The sequence below is a fragment of the Octopus sinensis genome, linkage group LG29, assembly GCF_006345805.1.
Source record: "Octopus sinensis linkage group LG29, ASM634580v1, whole genome shotgun sequence".
Lineage (NCBI taxonomy): Eukaryota > Metazoa > Mollusca > Cephalopoda > Octopoda > Octopodidae > Octopus > Octopus sinensis.
The window spans coordinates 13,051,176-13,062,414 of record NC_043025.1 but is presented as its reverse complement, the minus strand read 5'-3'; the positions used below and the strand labels follow the sequence as shown (position 1 = coordinate 13,062,414).

Sequence of the window (11,239 nt, the reverse complement as noted above, 5' to 3'; positions counted from 1 at the left end):
TTAGATGGCTTTGGTAAGAAAACTATTTGATAATCTGTCTGTTTGTCTCATTGACTTTATGATATGAAAATTAAGTGTGAATCATGTCTCACTTGTGAACAACCAATAAGAGGTTTAGGTGGCTTTGGTAAGAAAACTATTTGATAAAGTACATTTTATAAAGTACATTCGGTCTGACCAGGACCAATTGAGAGCGACAGAATACGTTATGCGGCAAGACGGTGATGCAGCCAACGTTGGGAAGCGTATTATTCTTCCTTCATTTTATTCTCTACCTTGAACAGGTACACAATGTAATCCTTATTATAAATGGAAATTATTGTTGGGATGTGTTTGTATTTTGTTCCACAGATGTACATATTGTCGAGTTAGAGCTTCTTCAGAATCCAAACTCTGCGGACATACAGTCCTGTGTCGTGATTGTTACATGAAAATTAAGGGTGAATCATGTCTCACTTGTCATAAGCAGTTTAGGTGGCTTTGGTAAGAAAACTATTTGACAATCTGTCTGTTTGTCTCATTCATCATCATCATCATTTAGCGTCCGTTCTCCATGCTAGCATGGGTTGGACGGTTCAACTGGGGTCTGTGAAGCTGGAAGGCTTCATCAGGCCCAGTCAGATCTGGCAGTGTTTCTACGGCTGGATGCCCTTCCTAACGCCAACCACTCCGTGAGTGTAGTGGGTGCTTTTTACGTGCCACCTGCACAGGTGCCAGGCGGAGCTGGCAAACGGCCACGAACGGATGGTGCCTTTACGTGTCACCGGCACGGGGGCCGGGCGAGGCTGGCAACGGATACGAACGGATGGTGCTTTTACGTGTCACCGGCACGGGGGCCGGGCGAGGCTGGCAACGGACACGAACAGATGGTGCTTTTACGTGTCACCGGCGCGGGGGCCGGGCGAGGCTGGCAACGGACACGAACGGATGGTGCTTTTACGTGTCACCGGCACGGGGGCCGGGCGAGGCTGGCAACGGACACGAACAGATGGTGCTTTTACGTGTCACCGGCACGGGGGCCGGGCGAGGCTGGCAACGGACACGAACGGATGGGGCTTTTACATATATAAATATATACCACAGGATTTTCAGCGTATTATTCTATTTTAGAAGTATAACCTGTTTTGATACATAGTATACCCATATGGAAACCCATGGAAATTGTGTTCTGCCTGTCCACCCCTAAAGTTTGAAACCAGATGACAGAGTATGGGACACTTGTTAAATAGAGGAGATAAAACAAAATATTTGTTGTATACACATTTAATAAATGTGTTCATACATATATTTATCCAGAAGAAATGGAGTCTATGTTGAAATTAAAGTGTATTTCTGCAATATATGGCGGTGCCCCAGCAAGGCCGCAGCTCGTGAGCTGAAACTAGAATCAATCAATCATATGTAGTCCATTGTGTTTTTGCAAACCACAAAAGGATTTTAGTGATTTATCAGAGCCAAGAAATATCTTTATGAATATGCGTATATAATTATATGAGTGGTTGGCGTTAGGAAGGGCATCCAGCTGTAGAAACATTGCCAGATAAGACCGGAGCCTGGGGCAGCCTTCTGGCTTCCCAGATCCCCGGTCGAACCGTCCAACCCATGCTAGCATGGAGAACGGACGTTAAACGATGTGTGTGAATGTATGTATACACAGTTCGTATACACACAAATCTGAAAGTAATAGTTAAAAGAAATCTTTCTAATGTATTCTTACTCAGCATTGTAAGATCTCATTTTATTCTCTACCTTGAACAGGTACACAATGTAATCCTTATTATAAATGGAAATTATAGTCGGGATGTGTTTGTATTTTGTTCCACAGATGTACATATTGTCGAGTTAGAGCTTCTTCAGAATTCAAACCCTGTGGACATACAGCCCTATGTCGTGATTGTTACATCAGAATTAAGTGTGAATCATGTCTCACTTGTCAACAACCAATAAGAGGTTTAGATGGCTTTGGTAAGAAAACTATTTGATAATCTGTCTGCTTGTTTGTTTCATTGACTTTATGATATGAAAATTAAGTGTGAATCATGTTTAGGTGGCTTTGGTAAGAAAACTATTTGATAATCTGTCTGCTTGTTTGTTTCATTGACTTTATGATATGAAAATTAAGTGTGAATCATGTTTAGGTGGCTTTGGTAAGAAAACTATTTGATAATCTGTCTGCTTGTTTGTTTCATTGACTTTATGATATGAAAATTAAGTGTGAATCATGTTTAGGTGGCTTTGGTAAGAAAACTATTTGATAATCTGTCTGCTTGTTTGTTTCATTGACTTTATGATATGAAAATTAAGTGTGAATCATGTTTAGGTGGCTTTGGTAAGAAAACTATTTGATAAAGTACATTCGGTCTCACCAGGACCAATTGAGAGCGACAGAATACGTTATGCGGCAAGACGGTGATGCAGCCAACGTTGGGAAGCGTATTATTCTTCCTTCATTTTATTCTCTTCCTTGAACAGGTACACAATGTAATCCTGATTATAAATGGAAATTATTGTCGGGATGTGTTTGTATTTTGTTCCACAGATGTACATATTGTCGAGTTACAGCCTCTTCAGAATCCAAACCCTGCGGACATACAGTCCTGTGTCGTGATTGTTACATGAAAATTAAGGGTGAATCATGTCTCACTTGTCAACAACCAATAAGAGGTTTAGGTGGCTTTGGTAAGAAAACTATTTGATAATCTGTCTGTTTGTCTCATTCATCATTATCATCATCATCATTTAGCGTCCGTTCTCCATGCTAGCATGGGTTGGACGGTTCAACTGGAAGGCTTCATCAGGCCCAGTCAGATCTGGCAGTGTTTCTACGGCTGGATGCCCTTCCTAACGCCAACCACTCCGTGAGTGTAGTGGGTGCTTTTTACGTGCCACCCGCACAGGTGCCAGACGGAGCTGGCAAACAGCCACGAACGGATGGTGCTTTTAAGTGCCACCGGCACGGGGGCCGGGCGAGGCTGGCAACGGATACGAACGGATAGTGCTTTTACGTGTCACCGGCACGGGGGCCGGGCGAGGCTGGCAACGGACACGAACAGATGGTGCTTTTACGTGTCACCGGCACGGGGGCCGGGCGAGGCTGGCAACGGACACGAACAGATGGTGCTTTTACGTGTCACCGACACGGGGGCCGGGCGAGGCTGGCAACATCACGAACGGATGGGGCTTTTACATATATAAATATATACCACAGGATTTTCAGCGTATTATTCTATTTTAGAAGTATAACCTGTTTTGATACATAGTATACCCATATGGAAACCCATGGAAATTGTGTTCTGCCTGTCCACCCCTAAAGTTTGAAACCAGATGACAGAGTATGGGACACTTGTTAAATAGAGGAGATAAAACAAAATATTTGTTGTATACACATTTAATAAATGTGTTCATACATATATTTATCCAGAAGAAATGGAGTCTATGTTGAAATTAAAGTGTATTTCTGCAATATATGTAGTCCATTGTGTTTTTGCAAACCACAGACCCATAAAACGATTTTAGTGATTTATCAGAGCCAAGACATATCTTTATGAATATGCGTATATAATTGTATGAGTGGTTGGCGTTAGGAAGGGCATCCAGCTGTAGAAACATTGCCAGATAAGACCGGAGCCTGGAGCAGCCTTCTGGCTTCCCAGATCCCCGGTCGAACCGTCCAACCCATGCTAGCATGGAGAACGGACGTTAAACGATGTGTGTGAATGTATGTATACACAGTTCGTATACACACAAATCTGAATGCAATTGCTAATAGAAATCTTTCTAATGTATTCTTACCCATCATAGTAAGATCTCATTTTATTCTCTACCTTGAACAGGTACACAATGTAATCCTTATTATAAATGGAAATTATTGTTGGGATGTGTTTGTATTTTGTTCCACAGATGTACATATTGTCGAGTTAGAGCCTCTTCAGAATTCAAACCCTGTGGACATACAGTCCTGTGTCGTAAATGTTACATGAAAATTAAGTGTGAATCATGTCTCGCTTGTCATAAGCGGTTTAGGTGGCTTTGGTAAGAAAACTATTTGATAAAGTACATTCGGTCTGGCCAGGACCAATTGAGAGCGACAGAATGCGTTATGTGGCAAGACGGTGATGCAGCCAACGTTGGGAAGTGTATTGTTCTTCCTTCATTTTATTCTCTACCTTGAACAGGTACACAATGTAATCCTGATTATAAATGGAAATTATTGTCGAGTGATGTATGCTTCTTCCGAATTCAAGCACTGTGTACATACAGTCCTATGTCGTGATTGTTACATGAAAATTAAGTGTGAATCATGTCTCACTTGTCAACTACCAATAAGAGGTTTAGGTGGCTTTGGTAAGAAAACTATTTGATAATCTGTCTGTCTGTCTCATTGACTTTATAATATGAAAATTAAGGGTGAATCATGTTCCACTTGTCAACAACCAATAAGAGGTTTAGGTGGCTTTGGTAAGAAAACTATTTGATAAAGTACATTTTATAAAGTACATTCGGTCTGACCAGGACCAATTGAGAGCGACAGAATGCGTTATGTGGCAAGACGGTGATGCAGCCAACGTTGGGAAGTGTATTGTTCTTCCTTCATTTTATTCTCTACCTTGAACAGGTACACAATGTAATCCTGATTATAAATGGAAATTATTGTCGAGTGATGTATGCTTCTTCCGAATTCAAGCACTGTGAACATACAGTCCTATGTCGTGATTGTTACCTGAAAATTAAGGGTGAATCATGTTCCACTTGTCAACTACCAATAAGAGGTTTAGGTGGCTTTGGTAAGAAAACTATTTGATAATCTGTCTGTCTGTCTCATTGACTTTATGATATGAAAATTAAGTGTGAATCATGTCTCACTTGTGAACAACCAATAAGAGGTTTAGGTGGCTTTGGTAGGAAAACTATTTGATAATCTGTCTGTTTGTCTCATTGACTTTATGATATGAAAATTAAGTGTGAATCATGTCTCACTTGTGAACAACCAATAAGAGGTTTAGGTGGCTTTGGTAGGAAAACTATTTGATAATCTGTCTGTTTGTCTCATTGACTTTATGATATGAAAATTAAGTGTGAATCATGTCTCACTTGTGAACAACCAATAAGAGGTTTAGGTGGCTTTGGTAAGAAAACTATTTGATAAAGTACATTTTATAAAGTACATTCGGTCTGACCAGGACCAATTGAGAGCGACAGAATACGTTATGCGGCAAGACGGTGATGCAGCCAACGTTGGGAAGCGTATTATTCTTCCTTCATTTTATTCTCTACCTTGAACAGGTACACAATGTAATCCTTATTATAAATGGAAATTATTGTTGGGATGTGTTTGTATTTTGTTCCACAGATGTACATTTTGTCGAGTTACGTATGCTTCTTCAGAATTCAAACCCTGCGGACATACAGTCCTGTGTCGTGATTGTTACATGAAAATTAAGGGTGAATCATGTTCCACTTGTCAACAACCAATAAGAGGTTTAGGAGGCTTTGGTAAGAAAACTATTTGATAATCTGTCTGTTTGTTTCATTGACTTTATGATATGAAAATTAAGTGTGAATCATGTTCCACTTGTCAACAACCAATAAGCGGTTTAGGTAGCTTTGGTAAGAAAACTATTTGATAATCTGTCTGTCTGTTTGTTTCATTGACTTTATGATATGAAAATTAAGTGTGAATCATGTTTCACTTGTCAACAACCAATAAGCGGTTTAGGTAGCTTTGGTAAGAAAACTATTTGATAATCTGTCTGTTTGTTTGTTTCATTGACTTTATGATATGAAAATTAAGTGTGAATCATATTTAGGTGGCTTTGGTAAGAAAACTATTTGATAAAGTACATTCGGTCTCACCAGGACCAATTGAGAGTGACAGAATGCGTTATGCGGCAAGACGGTGATGCAGTCACGTTGGGAAGAGTATTATTCTTCCTTCATTTTATTCTCTACCTTGAACAGGTACACAATGTAATCCTGATTATAAATGGAAATTATTGTTGGGATGTGTTTGTATTTTGTTCCACAGATGAACATATTGTCGAGTTAGAGCCTCTTCAGAATTCAAACCCTGCGGACATACAGTCCTGTGTCGTGATTGTTACATCAGAATTAAGTGTGAATCATGTTCCACTTGTCAACTACCAATAAGAGGTTTAGATGGCTTTGGTAAGAAAACTATTTGAATAAGCGTATTATTCTTCCTTCAACATTTCTTGGCTCACCTGGGTATATGAAATAAACGAATGCAGGACGCAATGACATACCTCAGTAAGTTTGGAAAGCCGGATCTCTTCATTACATTTACCTGCAATTCTACCTGGCCAAAGATTAAAGAGAATGTGTTTGCTGGGCAGCTGCCAGAGCACGGACACGACATTGTGGCGCGCGTTTTTCATGTCAAGTTGATGAAAATGCAATTTTTACTGAAGGTTGTGCATATTTTTGGCCCACTGTCTGCTTGGATGTATACTGTGGAATGGCAGAAGAGAGGTCTTCCACACGTTCATATGCTAGCCCGGTGTCAGGATAGAATCCACCCTGTGGATATTGACAGAATTATATCTGCTGAGTTGCCCGATCAAAATGCTGATCCTCAGCTGCACAGCAGTGTGACAAAGCATATGATTCACGGTCCATGTGGTGACTTTAATCCGAGAAGTCCATGCATGAAGAATAAAAGATGTTTGAAGCGGTACTCTAGAGACTATTGCGGTCAAACCTGCACTACGAATGACGGATATCCCATGTACCGAAGGCGTGACCCAGGTTTGGGTGGCCGCACAGCTACAATTAGACAACGGCTAAAAACATTCGATGTTGATAATGCCTGGATCGTTCCATTCAACCCTTTGCTTTCCAAAACACTTAATGTACACATTAATTTTGAGTACTGCAGTTCGGTGAGATGCATACAATAGCTCTGCAAGTACATTAATAAGGGTGATGATATGGCCGTGTTTGTGTTCAGTGATGAAGACCTTAGACATGACGAAATTAAACAATTCGTTGTGGGTAATTATGTATCCTCCAATTATGCAGCGTGGAACATTTTTGGATACGAGATTCATCTAAGCTCACCATCAGATTTCCACTAAAATTTATCCCAAAAGGTTCTGCCGATAAAGGCACCTTTGAGAGGGCCCACAATTTACTGCAAAACGTTCTGCCGATAAAGGCAATAATTGTTTGCACCTTGCGATGAAAATAGATTTGTTTCGTTATGGTGCCAAGAAAATCCATGCTGGGTCCAGGGGTCACCTTGGAGAGGGCCCACAATTTATAGCAAAAGGTTCTGCCGATAAAGGCAATAATTGTTAGCACCTTGCGATGAAAATAGATTTGTTTCGTTATGGTGTCAAGAAAATCCATGCTGGGTCCAGGGGTCACCTTGGAGAGGGCCCACAATTTATAGCAAAAGATTTTGCCGATAAAGGCAATAATTGTATGCACCTTGCGATGAAAATAGATTTGTTTCGTTATGGCTTCAAGAAAATCCATGCTGGGTCCAGGGGTCACCTTTGAGAGGGCCCACAATTTATTTCAAAAGATTTTGCCGATAAAGGCAATAATTGTTTGCACCTTGCGATGAAAATAGATTTGTTTCATTACGGTGTCAAGAAAATCCATGCTGGGTCCAGGGGTCACCTTGGAGAGGGCCCACAATTTATTGCAAACGGTTCTGCCGATAAAGGCAATAATTGTTTGCACCTTGCGATGAAAATAGATTTGTTTCATTACGGTGTCAAGAAAATCCATGCTGGGTCCAGGGGTCACCTTGGAGAGGGCCCACAATTTATTGCAAACGGTTCTGCCGATAAAGGCAATAATTGTTTGCACCTTGCGATGAAAATAGATTTGTTTCGTTATGAGATGGAACCCATACCAATATCAGGTAAATGAAACAATTTTCTGCGAATTTATATTTTCTGGTGTATTGCTGTGTTATTCTGGAAATTAGTGGATGCATGGAGAGACCCCTTTGCGTGAACATCTGGCCAGTCACTCCACAGCGATCATGGCAACTGTAGAGCAGAGAGCACAGTGTGTGTGTAGCGGCACGCTGAGTTGAAGTCAGTGGTTTCAGGGCAAAGTCATTTTTGGCAAACTCATGGACAAAATTCACCTACAGACAAAACCATCATTCACTGGTTTAACAGGAGGAATGTTTGAAGGATCTTGGGAATAGGAAGTTCGCAAGTGGTCCCCAGCCGCAAGTATATCCCCGTTGGGAGAACGTCTTGTTTGCCGTAGATTTTTCCACAGACGCAGGGACAGGACAGGTTGAAGCCGCCAATCTGACGGACCACAAAAATACAGATCTACCGAGCAGTAGGGCAAACGATTCTCCTTTACAGCAGCGAGTCATGGCCGATGAGGGTGGAAGATATTAAGCGACTACAATCCTTCGATCACCTCTGTCTACGCCGCATCCGTCATGGGGCAAATTAGGCAAAAAATGTTCCACCCCTGTTCAACTTTGATTCATTGTCATTTACCTTTCCGTTGACAGAATCATCTAGTTAAAATAAAAAAAAGGAACATGTCTTTGGCATCATTACCTATTTTCACGGCTGATGCCGCACTTTGGTTTGCACAACTTGAGGCTTATTTTGGTGCACATAGTGTTTCTTCTGATCAGCAGTTGCAAATTCTTTATAGTTGTATGCCTCCTCAACTTGCAACTACTGCCAGAGATCTTATTACGGATCCTTCTCCAGACGCCACTTATGCGTCTGTTAGATTAGAAGTGGAGAAGAGAAATACTAGAAGCGAGGAAAGTCGCTTCAATGAATTGATGGCGGATGAGGAGTTGGGAGATAGGACTCCGCCTGAATTTTTGAGACGCCTAAGAGAGTTCAGTGGTAGGGCTGCAGACGCTCCTCTCCTTCCGAAAATTTTTTTTTCAAGGTTGCCCGCATATATACAAACTGTTTTGGCAACTGCTTTAGAGCCCAATTCCGTGGACCAGAGAGCAACTATGGTAGATAAAATGGTTGAATTTGCCGTGCAACCACCGTCACGGTCTGCTTGCGTCTGCTCACAAACTTCTTCAGCCTCAATCGAGGGACTTTCTAAACAAATATTAAGTCTCACCAAAAGGATGGACGCGATGTGTCGCGATGGCAAGCGATTTTCAAGATCGCGGAGTCGCAGCCGTTCATCATCACGTACCACACAGTCAAAGTCCGGACTGTGTTGGTATCACTCCAAATTTGGAGAAAAAGCACATAGGTGCATACACCCATGCACCTATAAAGATTTAAACTAGCTTCGGAGGAGTTGAGCACGTCAACCTCCTCCACATCATTTTCTAGTTATCGTGCATTTTTCGTTAAGGATCTAGTGTCGAAGAAATACTTCATGGTGGACACTGGTTCTTGCTGCAGCATTTGGCCTCTGCGTCTCACAACTGACAAGCCAAAACGATCTAATGTTACCTTGCACGCTATTGACTCGTCACCAATAGCCACATTCGGTCAGATCTCGTTACGCCTTGACATAAATCTTCGTCGAGATTTTCAGTGGGTTTTTGTCATTGCTGACATTCCGCATCCTATTTTAGGTGCGGATTTTCTAAATAACTTTGATTTATTGGTAGATGTCAGACGTCGGAGGTTAGTCGACAGTTCAACTACACTCTCCACGCCAACAATCTATGGCTAGTAAAGGCCTTATGTGTGAAAATGGAAGATTTCACAATTTTAGAAACTACGGTCACGGAGCACAAAAACTGGGTGGGAAAAAAAGTAGAATTTTTACTACATATAAACCAAGAGGACATAAAGAAAATACCCACTCGGATATATATATCAGAGGACCACAAGTTGTACGTGGTCGTCGAGGGCAGAGGACCACGCTGCTACATATGTGGCAGTGAAGCACACCTCAAAAGGGGTTGCAAATCTGCCGCAAAAGAGCCGCAGCGAAAAAGAACAAAGCTTGCATTGTTACCCACACCACAGGATGCATGACTTCGATCACTTAAATCTGCGTGATGACAGCGTGCATTGCGTATGAATTAACGTTATATGGAGGGGTTTCTAGATTTCAATATAAAGATGACTCGGCATTAGAATTTTTTCGCGAACATGGGGTAATCCCAAGAAATGTGAATTGCCCAACATGCAATTCACCGTGTGTTCTGCGAAATGGAAAAAATATATTTCGTTGTAGGAAGATGGTTCGTCGTAGGAGACAAAGGGTAACAGAATGTGGTTTTTCAGTTCCCATCTTTAAGAACACCTTTTTGGAGCGGAGTCGGTTACCCTCATGGAAAGTTCTTTTATATATAAATCATTTCCTAACAGAAGGTTGGTCGCATCAAGTTGTTAGAGAAGGTTGCCCGCATATATACAAACTGTTTTGGCAACCGCTTTAGAGTCCAATTCCGTGGACCAGATAGCAACAATGGCGGATAAAACGGTTGAATTTGCCGTGCAACCACCGTCACGGTCTGCTAGTGTCTGCTCACAAACTTCTTCAGCCTCAATTGAGGGACTTTCTAAACAAATAGAAACCCTCACCAAAAGAATGGACGCGATGGCAAGCGATTTTCAAGATCGCGGAGTCGCAGCCGTTCATCATCACGTACCACACAGTCAAAGTCCGGACTGTGTTGGTATCACTCCAAATTTGGAGAGAAAGCACATATGCACCTATAAAGATTTAAACTAGCTTCGGAGGAGTTGAGCACGTCAACCTCCTCCACATCATTTTCTAGTTATCGTGCATTTTTCGTTAAGGATCTAGTGTCGAAGAAATACTTCATGGTGGACACTGGTTCTTGCTGCAGCATTTGGCCTCTGCGTCTCACAACCGACAAGCTAAAACGATCTAATGTTACCTTGCACGCTATTGACTCGTCACCAATAGCCACATTCGGTCAGATTTCGTTACGCCTTGACATAAATCTTCGTCGAGATTTTCAGTGGGTTTTTGTCATTGCTGACATTCCGCATCCTATTTTAGGTGCAGATTTTCTAAATAATTTTGATTTATTGGTAGATGTCAGACGTCGGAGGTTAGTCGACAGTTCAACTACACTCTCCACGCTAACAATCTATGGCTAGTAAAGGCCTTATGTGTGAAAATGGAAGATTTCACAATTTTAGAAATTACGGTCACGGAGCACAAAAACTGGGTGGGAAAAAAAGTAGAATTTTTACTACATATAAACCAAGAGGACATAAAGAAAATACCCACTCGGATATATATATCAGAGGACCACAAGTTGTATGTG

At 41.5% G+C, this 11,239-nt stretch overlaps 1 long non-coding RNA gene across 1 annotated transcript; it reads right to left on the bottom strand.

Moving 5' to 3' along the window:
• Positions 1-6,137: 6,137 nt before the first annotated feature.
• Positions 6,138-11,020, bottom strand: LOC118768449. The gene is made up of 2 exons (XR_005004295.1): positions 7,837-11,020; positions 6,138-7,707 (listed from the first exon to the last, which is right to left on the bottom strand). It is a non-coding gene; the product is annotated as an uncharacterized LOC118768449 (long non-coding RNA).
• Between the last annotated feature and the right edge of the window lie 219 nt (positions 11,021-11,239).